This window comes from Orcinus orca, chromosome 20 (genome assembly GCF_937001465.1).
Source record: "Orcinus orca chromosome 20, mOrcOrc1.1, whole genome shotgun sequence".
Taxonomy (NCBI): domain Eukaryota; kingdom Metazoa; phylum Chordata; class Mammalia; order Artiodactyla; family Delphinidae; genus Orcinus; species Orcinus orca.
The window spans coordinates 18,124,990-18,146,757 of NC_064578.1; the positions used below are offsets into that span (position 1 = coordinate 18,124,990).

General features: G+C 47.4%; 1 protein-coding gene and 2 long non-coding RNA genes across 13 annotated transcripts in view; 1 reads left to right on the plus strand and 2 right to left on the minus strand.

Annotated features, from left to right (window-relative positions):
- LOC117202587 (uncharacterized) overlaps window positions 1-17,020 on the minus strand; it is a 73,685-nt gene extending 56,665 nt beyond the window's left edge. For all 4 annotated transcript variants that reach the window (XR_007474530.1, XR_007474529.1, XR_007474527.1 and 1 more), the window contains exons 1-3: window positions 16,751-17,020; window positions 14,590-15,824; window positions 7,177-7,329 (exon numbers count right to left, since the gene is read on the minus strand). This is a non-coding gene — a long non-coding RNA (uncharacterized LOC117202587). The remainder of the gene's footprint in view (window positions 1-7,176; window positions 7,330-14,589; window positions 15,825-16,750) is intronic.
- SMPD3 (sphingomyelin phosphodiesterase 3) overlaps window positions 15,668-21,768 on the plus strand; it is an 81,962-nt gene continuing 75,861 nt past the window's right edge. For 3 of the 4 annotated variants that reach the window (XM_033434231.2, XM_033434233.2, XM_049703982.1), the window contains exon 1: window positions 15,668-15,805. The gene's annotated coding sequence lies outside the window, so the exon portion shown is untranslated. The remainder of the gene's footprint in view (window positions 15,806-21,768) is intronic. The other variant, XM_049703981.1, reaches the window with a different exon arrangement.
- Window positions 18,555-21,768, minus strand: part of LOC117202585 (uncharacterized) — a 59,355-nt gene continuing 56,141 nt past the window's right edge. For 3 of the 5 annotated variants that reach the window (XR_007474523.1, XR_007474525.1, XR_007474522.1), the window contains one exon: window positions 18,555-20,432. This is a non-coding gene — a long non-coding RNA (uncharacterized LOC117202585). The remainder of the gene's footprint in view (window positions 20,433-21,768) is intronic. The other 2 variants (XR_007474526.1, XR_007474524.1) reach the window with 1 other exon arrangement.

The window sequence follows — 21,768 nt, forward strand, 5'->3', positions numbered from 1 at the left end:
GTCCTGGAAGAGGCAAGAGAGGGTGGGAGGGAAAGCCTAGGAGGAAGGTTGGTCTTGGAAATGTCATATGGATCCTGTTAGAAGCAAGGAAGTGGGGAGCTGAGAACCTGATATACTCCACTCTCCCAGGGCAGCAGACTTTGTGGTCACTGGAGACAGAGACAGCAGTGGGGTGGACAATTTGAGGAAAGTCGGACAAGCAGGAAACAGCCACCATGGGGAATGAAATTAATGTCTGACCAGGTATTAATAAAAGGACTGGCAAAGAGCCGGCTGAGTTGGAAACGGGCTAATCTCTGTGGTGGTGCTAATTTTCTTTTGTCCCAGTAGAGCTTGACAGCTCTGAAGCCCCACAGAGAAGATGGAAGGCTGGATGATTCCAGGCGGGGGTAAGGCAGAGAGGGTGCAGCTGGACATGGGGCTTAAGGCCACCGAGAGTGCTAGTTAGGTCACAGCAGCTCTGGGAACAGCTGGGGTTGGCAGACAAAAGAGACTTCTCCAGTTTTCTTTTTCATAAGAGACAACAGTCTGTTGTTGTAACTTAAAAGACATTAAATAGAAAAGCCACTTGAATGACTGGAGTTGATGTTTTCAACACTGAAGTAGCAATCTGCACCCCACCTTGCTTCTGGGTCACTCACCAGGGTCAAGTGACTTCTATGGGCACACGACCTTGCCAGCCTATGAGTCTGGGCCTCAGGTCCACTCCACAAACTCAGAGGTAACAACCAGATGAGATTCTTGCCTTCACTTCCCACCCACATGCCAGTAACTGGTACTGAAGATGCTTCAAAAGAGAAGGTTACAAGTTTCTAAAATGTGGTATTTTGGTCAACCTGATGAACCATTATTGAAAGAATGACTGGGTTGAAAACTACTATGTCTCGTCATTGCTTTTTGCATAGGGACCTGCTGCTGACCACTGCAGCAGTTTTAAAATCCTCTTAAACATCTTTAAGCAATTTTATCATCTTTTCAGAATTGAGAGAAGTGGTCTTTTTGTGCTTTACAATTTTTTTTAAAAATTATTTATTTTTGGCTGCATTGAGTCTTCGTTGCTGTGCGCGGGCTTTTCTCCAGTTGCGGCAAACGGGGGCAACTCTGTTGCGGTGCGCGGGCTTCTCATTATGGTGGCTCCTCTTGTTGCGGAGCATGGTCTCTGGGCATGCGGGCTTCAGTAGTTATGTCACACTGGCTCAGTAGTTGTGGCTCTCAGGCTTTAGAGTGCAGGCTCAGCAGTTGTGGAGCATGGGTTTAGTTGCTCCGCAGCATATGGGATCTTCCCAGACCAGGGGTCAAACCCATGTCCCCTGTACTGGCAGGCGGATACTTAACCACTGCACCACCAGGGAAGCCCCCGCATTACAATTTTTAACTCATTTTCAGGAAATTATTCCTGCTCTGCACTGCTTATACTCATAAAAAATCAGAATTACCTAAATATCCAACAATAGGACTTGTTTATAGTTCTCTTTTTTCTTATTAGAAAAGCAATGCATGTTCACATCAGAAAAGGTAAAAAAAGTAGGCAGGTAAAAGAACTGAAGGATGTGTGGACTCCCTCCCAGACACCACTGCTAGTTAACACCCAGGAACAAGTCTTCCAGCTCCTTCTCTAAGCCTGTATATTGTGGGTTTATACCATATTTACGTTTTGCAACTACTTATAAATGGCTTAAGGAATCCAGCTCTCTAGGCTCAAGTCCCCAATCCACCCACCCCCCAACACACACACACACTCACCTGCCTGCCTTGTGTCCTAGGGAAGGAGTTTTGGAAGTAAGAGTTGAGGGTGCCATGACGCTAACTTAAAAAGGAGGAGAAAGACATCGTGGGCTCTTCTTGGAAGGTGAAATAGCCACGTCCGCTTCAGGGACTGCAATGCCCTCACTGAATAATCATGTTAACAACCACCCCCAGACATCTGTGAATAATCTGGAATTACAATAACCTTATAATTTGTGCTTTTGGAGAGTTCCACAAAGCCATGGTGGGTCCCTCAGCCGGGGACACTCAACTCATAGCTGAGTGGAGACAGTGAAACTTGAACTTGAGCCATAACAGACTAGGAACAAAGTTCAAAAGATTAAATGAACTACAAATGCCAACAACCATCCTGAATGATTGTTATCCTGAAATAACATAGCAAGTGTGCCCTTTCCTTCATGGAGCATCCCAGGGTCCCCAACTTGGCCAGCTTAGGAATGAAATGATGTGCTCCAGACCCCCAGAGGTGCTGCCTTCCCCTGCCACAGCCAAGTTCTGTGATCCCCGTTCTTTCAGCCTTCAGTACAGGAAGATAGATTTGTAGAGTTTCTTTCATGCCCCCAGGACACAGCAGTGGGCTGCATTCCCCATGCAGTCTCTAAGAAACTGACGGGTGAGCTGGCCTCAGTGGGCCATGTGGTATATGGAGGGAGCAGAGGCCCAGACAGACCATGATTTTCATCTTGGTTCTGTCCCATTCCAGGCCTTGAGAAAGTTACCTAATTTCTCTGATTCTCCAACTACTTGCCTATAAAATAGGGACCCTGGTAGGATTATGAGGACTAAACTGAGGCTGTGTAGGGAAAAAACCTGGCAATTCACCTGGCATATAGGTGGTGCCCAATGAGTATTAAATCCTTTACCTCCCAGCCCAGTGGTCCCATCATGCTTTTCCAGACTTGCCACAGCCTGAGCAAGAGCATCCCAGAGACGGGAGTGAGCAACATTCATTCATTCAAGAAACATTTACACAAAGTGCCTGTGTGCCTAGCACCCTAGAATATCAACTTCACTTAAAGATTTTTAAAAATATTACTTTAATATTAAGACAAATATCAGGGAGAAGAATGCAAAATTTGCATTAACTTTAAAGAAAAATGTGAGTTATTTGGCCCATGCCCCAGGCTTCTTAGGAATCCCATATAGGGCAGCTTGAAGGTGCTAAGTTGCCCAAGAACTTGACCTCAGGTCCAGGTCACACAGATCTTCACATTTTCCTGCAGTGAGTCATGAACCAGAAGTGACGTGGTCCCTCCCTAGAAAATCAGGGTGGAAAAGAACAGGTCCAGAGAAAACCAGGCAATTACACCGTAAGCCCTCACTGTGTTCACAGTTCCCAGAGCCTTGCTTACACAGCCTGTCTTTCTGAGAGTCATCCTTGGGCCAACTCTTCCAAGATTATCTCAACTTCAGTTCTTCAGTATCTTTGGAAAACATACTCCCATTTCTAGGAAAATATCACGAAATTTGCTGTATGTCAAATCCGGGATGTTCAGCCAGGTCAAAGTTGTTTTCCTGGGCTTCTCTGGTGGCGCAGTGGTTGAGAGTCCGCCTGCCGATGCAGGGGACATGGGTTCGTGCCCTGGTCCAGGAGGATCCCACATGCCGCGGAGCGGCTGGGCCCGTGAGCCATGGCCACTGAGCCTGCGCATCCGGAGCCTGTGCTCCGCAACGGGAGAGGCCGCAACAGTGAAAAGCCCGCATACAGCAAAAAAAACAAAGTTGTTTTTCTCACTTACTTCCCAGTCTAGCCTCCTGCACTTCTAGGGTCACCCTCCAAGGTCAGATTCTGGGATGTAAACTGGAGGTGACTCCATCCATTTACCTTTGCTCCCTGTGCCTTGCTGGACTCAGATCTGTGGGCTCCTCTTAGCACAGGTCGACCTGGGCTGGAAACCAGATCTCCCACGTTCACCTTCTTCTTCTTCATAAAAATGTAGCTCCTTCACTGAATCAATCACCATGTCAGATGTCAGCTAATTTCATATTCGATATAAACAGAAAAATAATAGCCATAACCATCTCTGAATGGTGAGAATATAAGTGGTTTCTAATTTCATCACTTTGCTTACCTGTATTTTCTCATTTTCAACAATGAGATGTATTTTTTGTGTACAGAGAATGAGAAGAAAATGTAGAGACTAACATTCCTCTCACTTAGTTGTTTCCTGGTAGATTTACATTCTGAATTCAAGCTCAAAATTCAAAGCAGAAAGTCACAGAATGTTTTTCCATAGAGGAGACTAGAAATCCGGTAACTCCTCCTTGCTCTTCTCCAAGCTGAACCAAATTCCAGTTTATACTTAGGTTTACCAGATCAAAGGAAATTGTTTTTGAGGCAGGATTATTTATCAAATGTACTTTACATATGGTTATGAATCAAAATCACAACAAAATCAGAAAAACTACTGGTGAGGTAATGCAAAGCCATGGGCTGGGGAGATCACATTATTCTCCAAAACAACTTAGTAACCTAAGGAGGTGATACTGGATGTGGAACTGTAGTAGTCATTCGTTCAACAAATATTTGTATATTCACTGTGTTCCAGGCACAATTCTAGGCACTGGGGATACAGCAGTAAACAAAACTAGCAAAAATCCCTGCCCTCAGGAAGTCTGTATTCCAGTCAGGGAGACAGAAGCAACAAAAACCTTAGCATAGTATTAATACTGTTTCTACTGTTTTGACTGTTTTTCTGACATTTTTCTCAGTGAAGGAGAACTTTCTCCCAAGTCCCTTCTACAGCCAGTGGCTAGGTTGACTATTTCTTGACACAACCCATTCAGGAGTGGGACAGACTGGATCCTAGTACCTTTAGAGTCAAGGTAACTAGAGAATTAGAGAGCTACCCAGCCATGATCTTCCTGCAGTGATTGTCCTAAGGACTTAGCTGATACAAAATGGTTCAGATATTCCCAGATGAAGAAGATGAAGTACCCCAACCATGAATGGAGTAGAGAACTGAGCCAGAACACTGGGAGACCAGGAGCTGCCACAGTGGGCCACTGGGATAAGCAGAAACAGGAATAAGACTGACTTAGGGAGAAAATTTTAGCTCCATGTAAGAGAAAACACTTCAACAGACAGAGCTGCCCCACAGTGGAATGGGCTGAAGGAAAGGCAATTCTCAGGCTCTGCTGGTGAATGACAAGCTCAGCTCTGCTACTTACTGACTGTTTGACCTTGAGCTAGTCCCGTAACCTCTATGGGTCTCAGTTTCCTTATCTGTAAAATGGGAATTATAATGGTACTTAGTTCATGGAATTGTGGTGAAGATTTAATAAGAGGAAGCATGTAAAGTGCCAGGGTACTACCTGACACAAAGTAACTTAGACATTGAAAGGCAGGACCATGGTCCAGGCCCAATACATGACCTCTGGCTGATCTGGACACATCAAGATCTCGGTCCTCCCTGGAGGTGCACCAGGGTACTGGGCAAAGGCAGGGATCAGGCCAGTAATAGTGTTCAGCGTTCAGGCAATGCCCTAAGGCAGAAGCACCAACCCCGCATATACACATCGAGCCAGGCTGATTTGGGAGTGATCTGGGGTTCAAAATAGGAAGTCCCCAGAGAGGCTGTACTCAACATCACAAAGCTCCTAAGGGCCCATTAATGACCACAGCAGCAGTGCTAGCCTCAGTCCCACTCTGGGTCATCCAGGGCTGATGGACTCAGATGGCAGCCTGTGACACAGGACTCTAGAGGCACAGCCAGGCAGGGCTGGAGAGCTCCAAGCCACAGCCCAGTGGGACAAACGGCAGCCTGAAGACAGCCCAAGATGGAATCCCAACCTACTCATAAACCCTCCTGTGGTTCCAGGTGGGGGGCATATTCAGACAGGTTTCCTCTTGCACCCCAGTGAGGATACCCCAGGGGCAACTGCACAGCCACAGGTGACCTGCGTTATAGCCTAGCCCCACCTCCTGGCCCTGGCTTTTGGTAATGGCCCAAGGGTAGGAGAAGGCAAGTAGCCAGTCTGCTTGTGTATGCCCAGCAGGCCCTCTGGCAACTGCCATCTCCATTCCAACGGCCTTGGAATTAAAGGCGGTCAGCCTTTAATTGTTGAGCCAGTGTCTAGCCCACAAGTTCCTGCCATCACACCCTCCCACCAGCCAGCTTTCCAGGCATGTCTAAACCTGTCTGAATTCTCAGCAGGTAAAGAGCTCAGGCGAACCTCCCCCCATTCCCCTCATGTCCACTACTTAAGTATCAAAATCCCAAACAATAATATCTTGTATATGTGTGGTGCTTAGCATTTTTCAATGCACTTTTCATAACCTTATATAGCTCACAAAATCTCCAGGAGAGTTGAGACTCAGACTTGGAAGCACAGAGTCAGGAACAATGCCCCAAACCCTAACTCAGCAATGGTTTAAGGAGACATCATCATGACTACAGAGTCTAGCATACTGTCCCTGCTACCTACACCACAGACACCCTTATGCTCGATGGTGCCCGTAAAACTGCTGTCACTGGAAACTGAGATTGCACCCATCAAGTCACTAAAAGGGTTGTAAAGCAGACTCTGCTCCTTTGCTGTCACTGGCTTCCAATTCAAAACTGGTGAGGGGTGGCATGGGGATGGGGGGCTTGTCTGACTGGAGAAGCCTGAGCCTGAGGCCGATGCCCAGGCCTTAGCTGCAAAGGAAAATGGCTCCACCTCATGATGCGCGGAATTCCTCAAGCACAGGAAGGAGGCTCAGCTGCCAGGCAACCAAAATGAGTGAAAAATGTCCAACTCTGCAACTCATTCAATCATCACACCAACACATGAAGTTGTCAGAATGACTCTCATTATCCCCATTTTAGATGGCAGGAGTCGACCAGGGCAGCTTCTCTACCAACACATTGAAATAAAACAGGGAGAAAAGAAAAGTCTTGCTTTCAGGTTTAAAAAGGTCAACTGTAGGGGCCTCCCTGGTGGCTCAGTGGTTGAGAGCCTGCCTGCTAATACAGGGGACAGGGGTTTGAGCTCTGGTCTGGAAGGATCCCACATGCCGCGGAGCAACTGGGCTCGTGAGCCACAACTACTGAGCCTGCGCGTCTGGAGCCTGTGCTCTGCAACAAGAAAGGCCGCGATAGTGAGAGGCCCACGCACAGCGATGAAGAGTGGCCCCCGCTCGCCGCAACTAGAGAAAGCCCTCGCACAGAAACGAAGATGCAACACAGCAAAAATTAATTAATTAATTAATAAACTCCTACCCCCAACATCTAAAAAAAAAAAAAACATCAACTGCAGAAGCGTGGGATAAGAGGAACTAGTTTTGGCTTCAGGTCATGTAAAGAAGGTCTTAGAATCTCAGCTGACCTTGAGGTTCATATGAACCCAGCTAAAGAGGTTGCTGACACAGCCACTGCAGACTTGTGAGTGGGACAGCGTCTTGGCCTCTGGGCCTGCCAGACTTACCTGGGGTTGACCACTCTAGTCTGGTCACATATTTGCAGAGATGGGCAGCCAAGGTAGGGAGGTTTTGTAACATCTGGTGCGTGGACTCTGTTGCTTCAGAGGGCAGAAATGGGGCCACACAGGAGCCACAGGGACTGCATGCCAGGTCAACACCTGTAGAACAGGGCAAAAACAAGACAGGTTTCCTTGTGAGGTGGTGAGGTCCCCATTGCCAGGGGTATACAAACAGAGGCTGGAAAGCCATCTATCAGAAATTTTAGTTGAACTGGATGATGAATACAGTCCCTTCCAACTCTAAGATACTATAAGCCAACAATGTGTGTAAACATTGGGCACAATCTACAATCACCCTCCAAGAGCCTCCTAGGGACCCACTGAACTAAACAATGACAAAAGAAGAAAACCAAAAATATGCACTCTTACTAGACATCAATTATATGCAAAAATAAAAGGAAAGGTCATTTTATATGTTACATGAGTCAAAACTGAAAAGTAATGTCCAGTACTGGAGAGGTTGTGATAAAGCTGGAACATTCGTACTGGCGGTTGGGTAAAATGGGTACCACCACTTTTTGAAATCAATGTGGCAGATGGTATCAAAATACCAACAGCAGGACTTCCCTGGCGCTCCAGTGGTTAAGACTTTGCCTTCCAATGCAGGGGGTGCAGGTTCGATCCCTGGTTAGGGAACTAAGACCCCACATACCCCAGGGCCAAGAAACCAAAACATAAAGCAGAAGCAATATTGTAACAAATTCAATAAAGACTTTAAAAATGGTCCACATCAAAAAAAAAAATCTTAAAGAAACCAAAAGCATATTTAATCCTTTACCCCAATAACCGTTCACTCGGGAATCTACCTTAAAGAATAATTTGTAAAGGGTAATTGGTATATATTTGGAGATATTCATTACATCATTATTAATAATAAACAAAAAGTCTCAAATAGGAGAGCGGTTAAGTATAGTATGGTGTTTGATGGAATATTAGGCAATCATTACAGATGGTGTTTATAAAGAATCTCTGTTCCTCGAGGGCAAGTCCTGCATCCTATTTACTACTGTAGTCCCAGGACTGTCTGGAACATAGAAAAGCCTCATTAGCTATTTGTTGAATGAATGAGAGAATGAACAATTGAGAAAATAATTCAATCTTAGCAAGGGAAAATGCTTATTACATGTTGAAAAAAACAAGCAGAACTCAAAATTATACTTAATCTATGATTTCCAGAATATGAAGTATTAAATACATGTGGACTACATGGAAAAATAAAAATAGATGTTAGGATCATGTACTAGGGATGATAATGTTATTCTTATTCATTCACCATGTTTTTCTGAGTACCTGTTATGTACCAGGTGCTGCGCCATGTGCTGTGAGTAGAGCAGTAAACAAAATAGACACAGTTTCTACCCTAAAGGAGAGTTCATTCTAGTGGGTTAATGGAGGAGTGAGAGTGGGGAAGAGACAGACAATAAACGGATAAGTAAAAGAATGTATAATATGTCAGGTGGTAGTAAGTGCTATCGGAGAAAAAAAGCAGGAAGCGGGGATAGAGAGTGCCAGGAGAGGAAAGGCTGCCATTTTATATGGGATGTCCGTGAGGATATCTAGGGAAGATCTTTCAAGCAGAGGGAACAGCAAGTGCAAAGGCCCTGAGGCCAAAGTGTACTTGATGCAATCAAGGAATAACATGGAGGTCAATGAGCTGAGCAGCAGGAGCCTGGGAGATGAGGCAGAGAAGCTACAGGAGTCAGAGTGTATATGGCCCTGCAAGCCATCATAAAGACTGAAAGGCTTGCGCTCAAAGAGACAAAGAAGCCACTGGAGGCATTTTTACAGAGGTGTGACATGATCTGACTTATGTTTAAAAGGAATCACTCCTTTTATAAGAATATTTTATGAAAGTTTAAGATGAAAGGAAGAATTTTAAACAATGGACAGATTATCATAACATTAATGAGTTGATTCACAAAATATTTTCTGAGCACTCCCTGCTTTAAGGGGCTGGAATAGCAGGTCTGTTTCAAGATTACAAAGACATATCAACATATCAACAATACAAAAGTTTTTGGTTTTTTTTTTTTGGCCACGCTGCGCGGGATCTTAGTTCCCAGGCCAGGGATTGAACCCAGTGAAAGCACCGAGTCCTAACCACTGGACTGCCAGGGAATTACCCCCATACAAAAGTATTTTTAAATAACACTGTTTAAAAAAAAAAAAAAGACAGAGATTGTCCAGAGCAATTAACTGATTTTGTCCTTTTTTCTTTAGAGATTACAGAGGTAATTTTGCTCAACTAACATCTAGATGCACATTTCATATTCTTTTTTTTTTTTTTTTTTTTTGCGGTACGCGGGCCTCTCACTGTTGTGGCCTCCCCCGTTGTGGAGCACGGGCTCCGGACGCGCAGGCTCAGCGACCATGGCTCACGGGCCCAGCCGCTCCGTGGCATGTGGGATCTTTCCCGGACCGGGGCACGAACCCGTGTCCCCTGCATCGGCAGGCGGACTCTCAACCACTGTGCCACCAGGGAAGCCCATATTCTATACCAAGTCCCTTAATTATAAACTGAGCTGCTGTTTGGGAAACCCTAAAGTTGGTTGCTTATTTGACTCTTCTTAAATATCTCATACACAACACTTCTGCAGCATCACTCACAATCCAACATTACTGATAGGCGACCCTTGTGGCAAGTCTGTATGTGCCAGCAAGATTATCTGAAAGACTAATAAAATCCTTGTAATCCTTTTCAAGGATGCAGAAAGGAAAATGGCTACATTTCAAATTCATGTCATTTCAAACGCGTGAATTCAGCTCTAAACTCTACATTTGAAAAAAAAAGTTAACACAAGTTCTCTAATTTATGTTCTAAACTGAGAAAACAAATAGTTGCTAAGAAACGAAATTTGCAAAATTGTTAAACATGTTTTCTAGTTGATATGCACGTACTTAAAACTACAAACTATACCAAAATATAAATGCAGGAATCACTACCATTGAACTTGGTTGATAAAACTTCATCATGAAACTTGGAATTGTTTTTTTGGTTTGATTAATTTTATTCCTAGACACTCTGCCTTTTAGGTGTATATAAAACTGATCATGTGTAGATGATGTTGAGATGATACTTCTGTGAAAATATATGAGAAAGCTTATTGCTTCTCTTCCTTCTTATCCATCATGCCCTGGGTAAGAGGGCTCCTTCTTAGCTCCCAACATCTTGATTACTGTGACACTCATGCCAGAGTGCTCTGCACCCTAACCCTCCTCCTGGCTATCACCTGTTAACTTCTCACTCAATGTACAGTTTGGCAAAGGGCTACCAGACTTCCTCTCTCCTTCAAAGCAGTCATCCTCCTGGAAGACTTGCCAATGACCCATCCAACAAATTTGTCTTTCAAACCCACGATCTCCTCTGTCCAATCCAACCACTCTGCCCCTGCTCATAGCTCCTCTACCTCTGACCAACATGCCTGCCCTCCCTGCTCTTCTCTCCCACCCATCACATCTATTCTCTCACTCCACTGAGAACCCCACCCCTCCAATCTGGCTTCCCCTCCTTCCTCTTGGTGGACTACCTCTTCCACCTCTCTTGCCAGCATCTTCAACTTCCTTAAAGAATTGTCTCCCTTGTCCAGCAAAGCCCAGCCCTGGATCAGCCTCACCAGTAGCCTTCTCCATGCCTATCTCAGGGCTGATGGGATGCTGAAGAAAGCCCATACCTCATAGATTAGTGCCCCCACAAACCCATGGCCTCCAGCCTCAGCAGTCCCTTACCACTGCCCTGCAGTCTCTGTGGGTTGCTATTAGCTTTCCCTCCTCTTTTCCGTAGCAGCCATCTTGAACATTTTGCTCTTTCTCCAAGCTTCCCACCCCATCCCATTTCCTCACACTGAGTAGATATCCTTGCCTCCCATCACAAGTAATGGCTATCAGGTGTGAATTCCCTCCATTTCCTGAGCCCACCTCCCAACTACCTACCTACCAAACTGCTGACCTACCTGCGTCTCCAACTCCTTCCTTTCCCTTCTCCCACCTGAGGCTCACTCTGAACCCCACCACCTCCCATCCTCTTGCTGACCTCACTTCATCCTTCAACCCTTCTCTTCCCTGTATCCTCAACCGTCCATATACTGGCTTTTCCCCATGAGCATTTTTAAATGTCCTAATCTCTCCCAACTTAAAACTGTCTCCTAACTCTACATCCTTTCTCGTTTTCTCTCCTCCCCTTCAAAACCACTAACAAGAGTTATCTACATCCACTTCTCACACACTCAGACTGCTGCCCCTGCTGCTCCATTGAAACTACTCTCTCCAAGATTGCCAGTGACCTCTGTGTTGCTAAATCTGGAGTTCAATTGTTCAGACTTTGGCTTACTAGACTGTTCTACAGCACGTCACTTCACTTCCTCCATTTGGCTTCTGTGGCACACCATTCTTTGGTTTTCTTCCTATCTCTCTGTTCTCACCTTTACTTCTGGGCTCCTCTTCCTCTATTTGTCCCTTAAATGTTGGCATTTCCCAAGGGATTTTGGTCTTCTCTTTCACCCTCTCTACTGAAGGATTTCATTCACTTCCATGGCTTCAGTTATGATGTATATATTAAGAACTTGATAACTTAAGGTTCTTTCTCCAGATCAGATCTCTCAAGGATGACAGGCTCTCAGGCTCTGTCTTTTTTATCTGAATTAGGTTCAGGGTGATAGTCTCCCTGATTGCTTCTTCTTTGGCCATGAATTAGTTACTCCCATATATTAAGGCATTCTCCCAAGATAAGCTCCAAATCACCTAATAGACCTCTCACCTGATGTCCCACTCACCTCAAACTCACCTCCTCCTCTTCCTGCCTAAACCTACTCCTTTACTATTCCGTACCTCAGAGGAAAGCACCACCATGCATTCACCTAGTTACCCAAGGCAGACACCTGGGCATCACCCTTGACTCACCACTTTCTGCCACACCCTCAGCTCATCACTCACAAAGTCCTCTTGATATTTCTTTCTTTTTTTTTTTTTTTGGCCACATTGCGCGTCTTGTGGGATCTTAGTTCTCTGACCAGGATTGAACCCAGGTCCATGGCAGTGAAAGCATGGGCCTGAATCCTAACCACTGGACTGCCAGGGAATTCCCTGAATATTTACCTCCTTAATACATCTCAGATCTACCCCTTTTTTCCATCTTCATTGATGCCGTGCTTGATCACTGCAGCAGCTTGCAACCTACATCTAAGCCTCATGTTCTCCTGGTCATTTTCCACACAGGCCCTAGACCTTTTCAAAATGCACATCTTCTCAAAAACCTTCATTATCATTAGAATAAAGTTATATTTCTCAGCCTGATATACTGAGAGGAGCCACCCCTGATTAATCACTCCAGCCCCGTGTCTGAGATTCAGCATTCTGGTTAATCCCCTTGTTAATGAATTAGAAGACCTATGGAACTTCACTGAGACCTTTTGCCTCTCTGACAAGGGAGCAGGCTAGCTCAGTGTTCCCCTGGAATCCTTTGCAACTCTAGCTTATAAGCATCTAGAATTCCTTTCTCTCACAATTCTCTGCTCTCAAACCACTCCTTAAAAAAGACAAAACAAATATATTGAGCATATGCCCGACCAAAATCATACAACTAATAAGAGAGAGAATGGGGATTTGAACCCAGATTGCCCAGGACATTACCTCCTGCCTATTTGTTCACAATCAAACCAACTACTGATAATCCAAGATGAAGAATGTGGAAACAGACAAACATTCATTAAGTGCTTAATATTTATGAAGTGCTTTACATAAGGCATCTCACTTCTCCATTACAACACTGTCAAATTAGCAAACTGTAGATCTGAGAAGGTAGTGTGTACAAGGTCCCACAGCTAGTAAGTGGGCTTGAATTCCCCCACCTCCACCTTATTACCTGATCCCTACCACCAATAAATAGCATTTTACAACTGAAGAAACAGGTCCAGCCCAGGGTCATACCTCTAATCAGAGGCAAAGTCAGAATTAGAATCCAGGTTTCCTGAATCTGCTTGGCTGGGCCGATGCTATTTTAGTCCCTGCTTTCTGGGAGAATCGTGGAACCCTGACTTGTACCCTAGTTATAACAATTTCCTGAAAACTAGCACTACTCCTGAAGGGCTAAACTGACCTCTAGAGTTTCAACTGTTGCTCCAGGCGGTCTTCTTTGGTAGCCCTCTGCTGATACTCTGCCGATGCTGTGCTGGTGTCCACCCTGTGGTGTAGTCCTCCCCTTCCCACTTTTCCAACAACCTCTGCTCTCACTGCATCCACAAAATTAGGCACTCTGTGTCAGCACAAACCCCATTTCCTCCTACCTCCTACAGTTTTCTCATCTTCAGTAATGAGCCCCCCCACTATCTGTCCGCCTAGCTCCAAAGGTCTTCCCTTATGGTTTAGCCAGGATCAAAGCCCCTCTGCCTGTTAGTTAGAAGTCCTGTTAGTTCTTTCCTAAGTGCAATCCATTTGACTCCTTCCCCCATTCTAGCCTTCCCTCCCTGGATGTCATCAGTGCAAGGATGGCAGGGTTGCTTTCTCAGGCTCTGTCTTTTTGGTTTGAATCAGGTTCAGGGTAATAGCCTACCTGGTTACTTCCTTGGCCACGAATTAACTATTCCCATTTATTAAGGCATTCTCCCAAGAATGCTTTAGCTAAGATATATCCAGAATGTCTGGATGTGGTGACATATGAAGCATGTGTGGGATTAACTGGACCATCTGGCCAACACCAGGGCCCTGAGTGGAAAAAGAATCAGAAAAGATGCTACCTAGCAAGGTGGGATATCACCACCAGGGCCCTATGATGCTGAGCAGAGGGCTGAAGGAAGGGCAGGGATCTCAGACTGCCTTTACTCCATAACTGACAGGAGCAAAAGATCTTTCCCAGAAAGGGAGTGGGAGGTAGGGTGTTTAGGCACAGAAAGAAGAAGGGCCAACAGCTAGAAATAGAGGAACATGAAGAACTGATGACATTTAGGGGAGAACTGACAGAACTTCCAAGGAATGATAGACATGAATCTATCACTCCCTTGCGTCACAGGACTGGAAAGGCCCTCAAAGCACTCAGGCAAAATTTCAATCCATTGTTTGAATAACATAAACATTTCTTCAAGGCGGTGGTATCCCTCTAGTTGAAGACTTTCAGCAATGGGAAATGCCTAACCACAGGAGATCAAGATCATGCGAAATTCAATTACAATACATTCATTTTCAATTCAACAAATATCTACTGAGTACCTACCATGCAACAGACACTACAGGCACTGGACTGTAAGTGTGAATAATATAGACACGGTCCCTGCTCTGTGGATCTTATAATCTAATATGGAAGACAGATACTCAAATACATAAGTAGAATGGGGGAAGTAGAGGGTGCTGCTCAAACACAAGGTGAGGTACCTCATATGGAGCCGGGCATCTGGGAAGGCTTCACTGAGGAGGCAGCGTCTAGGCTGGGGCTTGAAGAGTGGGCGGCATTAGCTGAGTGCAGGGTGGAGGGACCCACGTGAGAAAACAATTGCTTAGGGCTTCCCAGCTTCCAGAGAAGTTCAGAGTGTTGCAAGAAGGTGGAGTCCAGATCCTGAAGGGCCTTTAGATTGACACTGAGGAATGTGGGTTTAATTCCGGAGGCAATGGGAAGACTGGTGAAGGGTTTTAAGCAGAAGCGCCCTCTGGCTACGCTGTGGGAGACGCTGCGGTACGGGGCGTGGCGTGAAGGAGGCCAGAATCCGGGATGAGAAGGCCTTGATGGCCCAAGGAAAATGACCAAAAACAAAGCGCTCCTCTATGACAAGACAGAAGCAAAAACAAAGGGATAAAGTTCAGAATGCGCCCCTTCCACTCTCAAGCCGAAGGTCTCCATCCTCTCTCACCTTTGCTGGGCAGCTCGCCCTCGGTTTGCCCTAACACCGCGGAGTGTGGGCGGGAAGACGACTCCACGCCCTTCTTTCCAGATAAGAAAACTGAGGCCCAGAGTCCCGGGGTGGGGACCGAGGTGAAAAGAGAATGGAAACGGCCTCCCAAAGGAGGCTGCCCGAAGTCACGCACAATCCTTCGAGGGTCCGGCGGCCTGCCCCATTACTCCGTCAGCCGTCCCCAACCAGTCGCCTTTGCTATAGAAACAGTCCTCCCGCCCTCCTCAGCGCCTCTGTTTTGTCAATGCACCCTGGGAAATGCAGTCTATCTCTCATTATCTGCCCGAGACATGAGCCCACTCCGCGTCCTTAAAGGACTACAAGTTCCAGAAGGCTGTACGAAAACACCGGCGGGCTCTCGGGGATTTGGTCTAGCAAGAGAGACAGAAGAACCCGCGGGCGGGGCCGAAGGGAGGGGAGATGTGCCCCCACAATGGGCGACCCCTGGGCGGGGCTCGGGTCTCTATTGGCTACGGAGGCACGGAGGAGGCGGGGTCAGCGGAATGAGGCGCGGAGCTGTTCGCCGCTCCAGGTGCTGAGTCCGAGGGAGGCTCCGGAGCGAAGAGGAGCGGTCTCAGCCTTCTCTGCCGCCGCCGCCGCCGCCCCGCGTCGAGAGCCCTCCGCCTGGAAGCCGAAGCCGTGAGGAGCCCGGAGGAGCTGGATGCGCTGCCGGGCGCCGACCGCCCTTCCGCATCTCTGAGGTCGGTGCTGCTGGATTCGCTTTTGTTTTATTGAGGAAGGAATGAATTGAGGCGTTAGAGGGCCTGGGGAGTTGATGGGACCTCACCGCCCTCAAGACCATCTGTCCCGGAGAGCTGCTGACTGACCCCTCGTGGGCCTCCCTGTGGCCCCGGCACCTGAGGTCGGAGCAGCTTTGGTTAGTTTTTGTCTTATGGTGGAGGAGGCTCTTAAGCGTGAGGGGCGAGGGCTGGGGACCTACCCCACCATCTCTCTTGAGAGGGCGTTGAGAGCTTGGAGCCTCCCTCCGCCTGTGCCTGAAGTCGAGGCTTCTTGGATTATTGAGGATGGCAGGGAGTGTTCCGGGATGAAAGAATCGGAGGCAGGAGGACCCTTCCCCACACCTCGGCTGCTTGAGCTTACAAAGAGGGTCTGGATGTGATGGATGAAACCGCGGTATTCCTCCTCCTCCGCTCAGACCCTCCTGAGGAAGGGCTGTTTGGGGATGTCAGGAAGACCCTTCCTCGTACCCACCCCTCTCCCGAAGCCTAGGGTTTTGTGAAAAGGGGGGACGGGATGAAGATGGAGCCAGACGACTCTTTCCCCTCCCAGCTGGACCCGCCTAGGTTATGGGGGGGTAGGGAGGAATGGGATGTGAGGGGCAAAAGCCGGGAGACCCCTCCCCACCCTGTTAGGAGTCGCCGGTACAGGAGAGCCCTGACGGATTCTCCGGGTCCTCTGCGATCTGGGCCCTGTGCCTAAGGTCGGGGTGGCCTGGGTGTGGGGTGTGCGATGGGGAAAAGTAAAACGGATTGAAGAACCCCTCCCGACCTCTCCGCTCCCGGGCCTTATCGACTTGGCCCTCTAACTGGATCCAGGCCAGGGACCCTAAGTCGAGACGACCCTCCCCTCCCCGCCCCGCCCCACCCCGGAGACCCTGGCTGCTGAACCGCAGAGGGGAGCCAGACCTGGATGGGCACATGCTGGGCGGGACAGGCCTAGTCCCCCTCTCAAGCGCCCTGGAGCTCCAAGCAGACGCCTCCCGCGCCCATAGACCCTCGGGCTGTTCTGCTCGGCGCGGGGTGCGCCTCAGACCCCGCTGCCGAGACCTGTGTCCTGGCTATGCGGCGGCCACTCCGGGCGCAGGGCTTTCGCGCTTGGCCCCGGCATCCGCGAGAGGACAAAGCCGCGGACGCCGCACTGGCGGGCCTGCGCCACTGGCTGGGCGGGGGGCGCGGCCAGGGAAGTGGGGGGTGGGGGAGGCTTCGGGCGCGGCGCGGGGAGCTTCTGCGGAAACGTGCCAGAAACCAGGCGGGAGACAAAGCGCGCTCGCTCCTCGCGGGCCCGCGCGAGCCGGTATGGAAAATCCCAAGGGAGGAGGCGGCTGCGCCGGGCAGGGCACTATGCCCCACACCCTTCTTCCCTGCACACCACCACCCTCGCCGGTCCAGCACCCAGGATGCCGTGTGTGCGATGGTAGCCAGGGTCCCTTCTGTGCGGCGTTCCAAGACCTGTGACCACGAGAACGTGGACAAGCCAGGGGCTCCGCCTCTCGAGGAGGGGCCCAGGGTTTAGGAGGCACGAGTGGGCCAGGGGCCGTAAGGGCATCCTGCCTGGACCCCCCAACCCTGCTCCATCAGCCGTGTTAGGTCAAATTTGGTTCCAGGATTCGAGTGTATTTGTATGTGTCACAGTGTGTTTACATGGGTGATGGTGCGGGTCAGAGTGTGAGTGTGAATGTGTATGCCCGGGTGAGGTGCCAATGGGTGCTCCAGTGTTCATGTGTGTGTCCCTTGTGCATCTGGCCGGATGTGTGTGAAAAGAATCAATTACTGCTGGCCTTGGATGGGGGCGGGGGTGGGGCAGGGTAGTCACCCCTTCAACCCTCAAGCTGCAGTAATGACCTAGGGTCCCAGGGGATGCCCTCAGGGTGGACGTAGCTTCAGATCATGTGCATGTGGTGTGGCGCAGAAAGTGGAATCTCACAAGTATGTGGAGCTCTCTTCAGCCCTTCTGGTGATTTGGGTCTGACCCTAATATCCTCACCAGGGTTCTGCCCTTCCCATCCCTCAGAAACCTTATCCTGCTGTAAAAGGCTGCCCTAAGGACCAGAATTCTGCCCCCCACCATCATGGGCTGACAAGTGGGGCTTGGGGAGCTCAACAGCAGAGGTGGGTGCAAGATTGTGTGGCAAGACAACTTTTGTCACTTTGGCCTCTATCTGGAAGGACCATGGGGCTGGAGTTGCTGGTCAGTGACGGTGGCCTCTCAGTAATACCAGGTACACTCACGGAGAGGGCACGAACGTGACACATATATCACTATGGGTAGATATCCCAGGAGGATGAGGACAGCCCTCCCAGACCTGCCCACTCCCACCAAGTGACCTCAGTTTCATAGCACTTTGACAGCAAAGGTGCTGTCACCAGAGACTCCTTTCCTGTATGATGAGGGGCTAGACAGTGCCCAATGGAACCACAGGAAGAACAGTTACCAGAGCCACCATCCAGCCCAGCCCTGCCCGGTCCAGTCTCCACAAGTATCCACAGCGACCTCTGCTGGGCAGAAGTGAAACCAATTTGAAATTTGGCAACTAACACTCCCCCACGGTGTGAAAGCTCAAGGTGGGTGTGGGCATTGTTAGGTAAAAACCATTTAGGGGCTACTTGTCTGCTTTTGGAGTCCTGAGTCGATGTTCTTGTCTGCAGTTCCTTCAAGCAATGGAACTGCCACTGTTCTCGCCTATATGGAAATATTTAAAGAGGGCCTAAAGACGTTTGTTCAAGTTTTCATGCAGTTGGGGGTGGGCATCAAATTTGTTTAAGAGAAAAAAGCATGAAAAACATTCATCAAGCTCAGGGAGATTTAAGTATATTTCCTCTCTTTTCCTCTCCTTCTTCAATTCCTTTCTCCTTTTTCTTCCTATTCTACTTTTATCCTCCCCTCTTCCTCATTATTAGTCAAAAACATATTTTTCAAACATATGCTTTCTTTTTCTCATCAACAATACGGCCCTGAAAATGCAGATATCAGGAGTCTATTTCTAAATGCAAAGAACTGGGAAACATTGGCTCCTCCAGGCCTAATGATGGGAGCAGGGGAGATGGATGAGATGTGCTCAGTCTTAAATGCCCACCTGATGACATGTGTCTCCTCTCCTGGTGTTGCTCTGAAGTGATTTCATGCAGCCACAAACTCTTTAGAGCTCCTTAAAGGAAAAGAGATATTTAAATACCTGGTATTGTTCTTACTTTGGCATCCATGTGATTTTCATTGAACTACATGACTCAGTATCATAAAGTAAAAATAGGACTTAATCTCCTCCTTGCCTGTTTGAAAGGTGACTGCATATGCATGTTGTGTTCTGCACTGGAGAGCGAAAAGCTAAATTATCTCATAAATTGAACTACCTGCTTATCCTAATTAGAGAATGTTGCTTAACATCAGATACAGGCAATAACATTGTTTTTTAAAATTCATACGTGAATCTCTGTCTTCTAAAGCCTTTCTTCATACTCATACATTATTACTTTCACTTGAGGTTAATCAAGAATGTTTAATCCTTGTACTGAAGCCAAACAAATTAAAAATCAGCAGATACAGGAAGTTGTGGGTAGTATTTCTGTTCTTCTTGGGCTCAAAAAAGAAAAAATCCTTGGAATTCATAGGAGAGAAGGAAAGGCCCTGAAGATTCGGTAACTCCTATGGATGGAGTTTCTGAGGAGAGGCTCCTCAGAATTTTCCAGGAGGGCTGGTTGTGTTGAAGAATCTCCGTATGCATTCAAGTGGTACACAGGCTGGGAATGAGACTGCGGCTTTTGGGATTCCTAAATCCCCACACTAATGCAGCCCTTCTGGGAAAATCCCCTAAGTGCTTCCTGCTCCCTCAGGCCGCCCAGCAGTCCCTAGGGTGTGGAGCTGTCCAAGGTTCTGGAGCACTGGCCCCAGCCCCGCCTAGTGGAAAGGGAGAATTTTAGGGCATGGAGTAGAAGCAAGCTCTGAGGACCACGGCCTCTGTGAGGATTTCCCCAAAGCTCATCACAGAATGGAACAGGAGAAAACATAGCTGTAGACGATCTACTGCATCACTTCGAATGAACCCATCAGCGATCCCTATTTAAAGAATTACAAGCTAATAATAAGAGGAAACATTTCTGGGTCAGGCTCTTGACATGTAAGGATGTATTTAATCCTCACAGTCCTATGATGTGGGTGGTGGTGTTACTTCCACTTTCAAGATGAGGAAATGAAACTTTGAGAGGAAAGGGGTTTGTCCATGGTTATACAGGTCAGAAGGAGCAGCGTTTATGCTCCAGCCTGGATATCTTAGACTCCAGAGACTCCTCCTGACCACTATTTTTTTTTCCTACTGCTATTGTAGAAGAAAAATTGAAGTATTGTACTGTCTTCTGTGAGATTCTAACCAAATTTTAGAGTAATGGGATTGGGGACCAACTAAGATTCAGACATAAATCACAAGGAGTCCTTTCAAATTGAGCAAGGGTATTGCCACATACTTTACATCTTATCCTGACAAAGGGCTTGTTACCTGAACTTGATTATTAAAGAAGGGGAAAGGTGAGTGTATGACCCTCATGGCCAGTGGTCCAGGGTTTTTCCAGAGTGGAACAGTTTCACAGGAAGCCAAGCCTGCAAGAATAGAGAGAGAGGAAAAAAAAATGAGGATGTTGTTATTATTCAACAGAGTACATATAGAGCTAAAGAAACGGGCTTATCTTTATCTGCTAGCATCCTGTTCCAATGCTGAGGACACTTGGATATTGTTAAGAGGCTCCTTCAACCTATTCCCTCTCTCAGATTTTTCACAGCAAAGCTTCTAACACCAAAATAAAAGTTTTCACTGTTGTGAGCCTCAACTAATCTCAGGGAAACATCACATTTCCACCCTCATGCCGTCACAACCAATGTTCCACCTTCATATGTGGCCACGGGAGTCCTAAAGGTGGCCAGGTTTGGAGCTTGATGTGCTTCAAGCCACATATTCTCCAGTCCTCCCAGGGTGGCAGTGTCAACTGCCCCAATCTTGCCACACACACACAGGGGGCCTGTGCCTGAGAACTCCCCATGCGGTTGCTATAGGTTTGGGTGTCTAAAGAGAGTAGAGAGAAATAGAATTGTGCTTTTTCTCCTCTCCCTAGACCTCAGTGTTCTTAACATCCAGGCAGGGGCATGGCCTTTTAAAAAACTGCTTCACATCATGCTGGGGCTCCAATCCATTTTGAGCAATTCCTTTCCCTTGTAGGTTGGGATTTTGCAAGGCTCGTGACGTATGGAGCAAAGATTGCTATTGCTTTTCCCGAGGGCATTTGGAGGCCAAGGACCAGCTCCCCATCTGGGTCCGCTCTGACTCATATGACTGCAGACAGATTTGATTGTTTTCTTATTTAGAGTCATTAATTATCTCTCCTCAGCATAAGAACAGCATGTAACAAGAGGGAGGCCCTTTGCGGGGGTCTCTAGGCAGTCATGCCTATAGCTGAGCACCAGCTCTTTTGCTAACAGGATCGGGAAATGGTTTCTAATCCTGGCTATTACCCTTCAGAAAGCTTAGATTGTCAGCACTTTAGGCTAATATGAGAAAGGAAATGAAAATGTAATTAATTGCTAAGGCTGCTATAGTTATTCTGCAAAAACTGAGAGGCCCCAGGATCCCTCAAAGAACTGGATTTTCATTCATTCAACAAACATTTCTTGTTCCTGCAGTGTGCCAGACACAGAACTGGGCACAGGGAACACTACTCCAACTTGGGATAAGCACTGTCATACAAAAATTTTGACTGGAAAGAGGAAACAGCTGCAGAAACCCTGAAAACGGTGTGTGCTATAAGAGAAACTTAATAATCATAAGCCATCATCTCTTTTTTAACATGAGGAAAGAGGCTGAGGGAAGTTGAGGGTTGCCCAGTTAGCTGAGGATTAGAACCCAGGTTTTATAACTCCTAAGGTATGTTCTTTCCACTGTCCT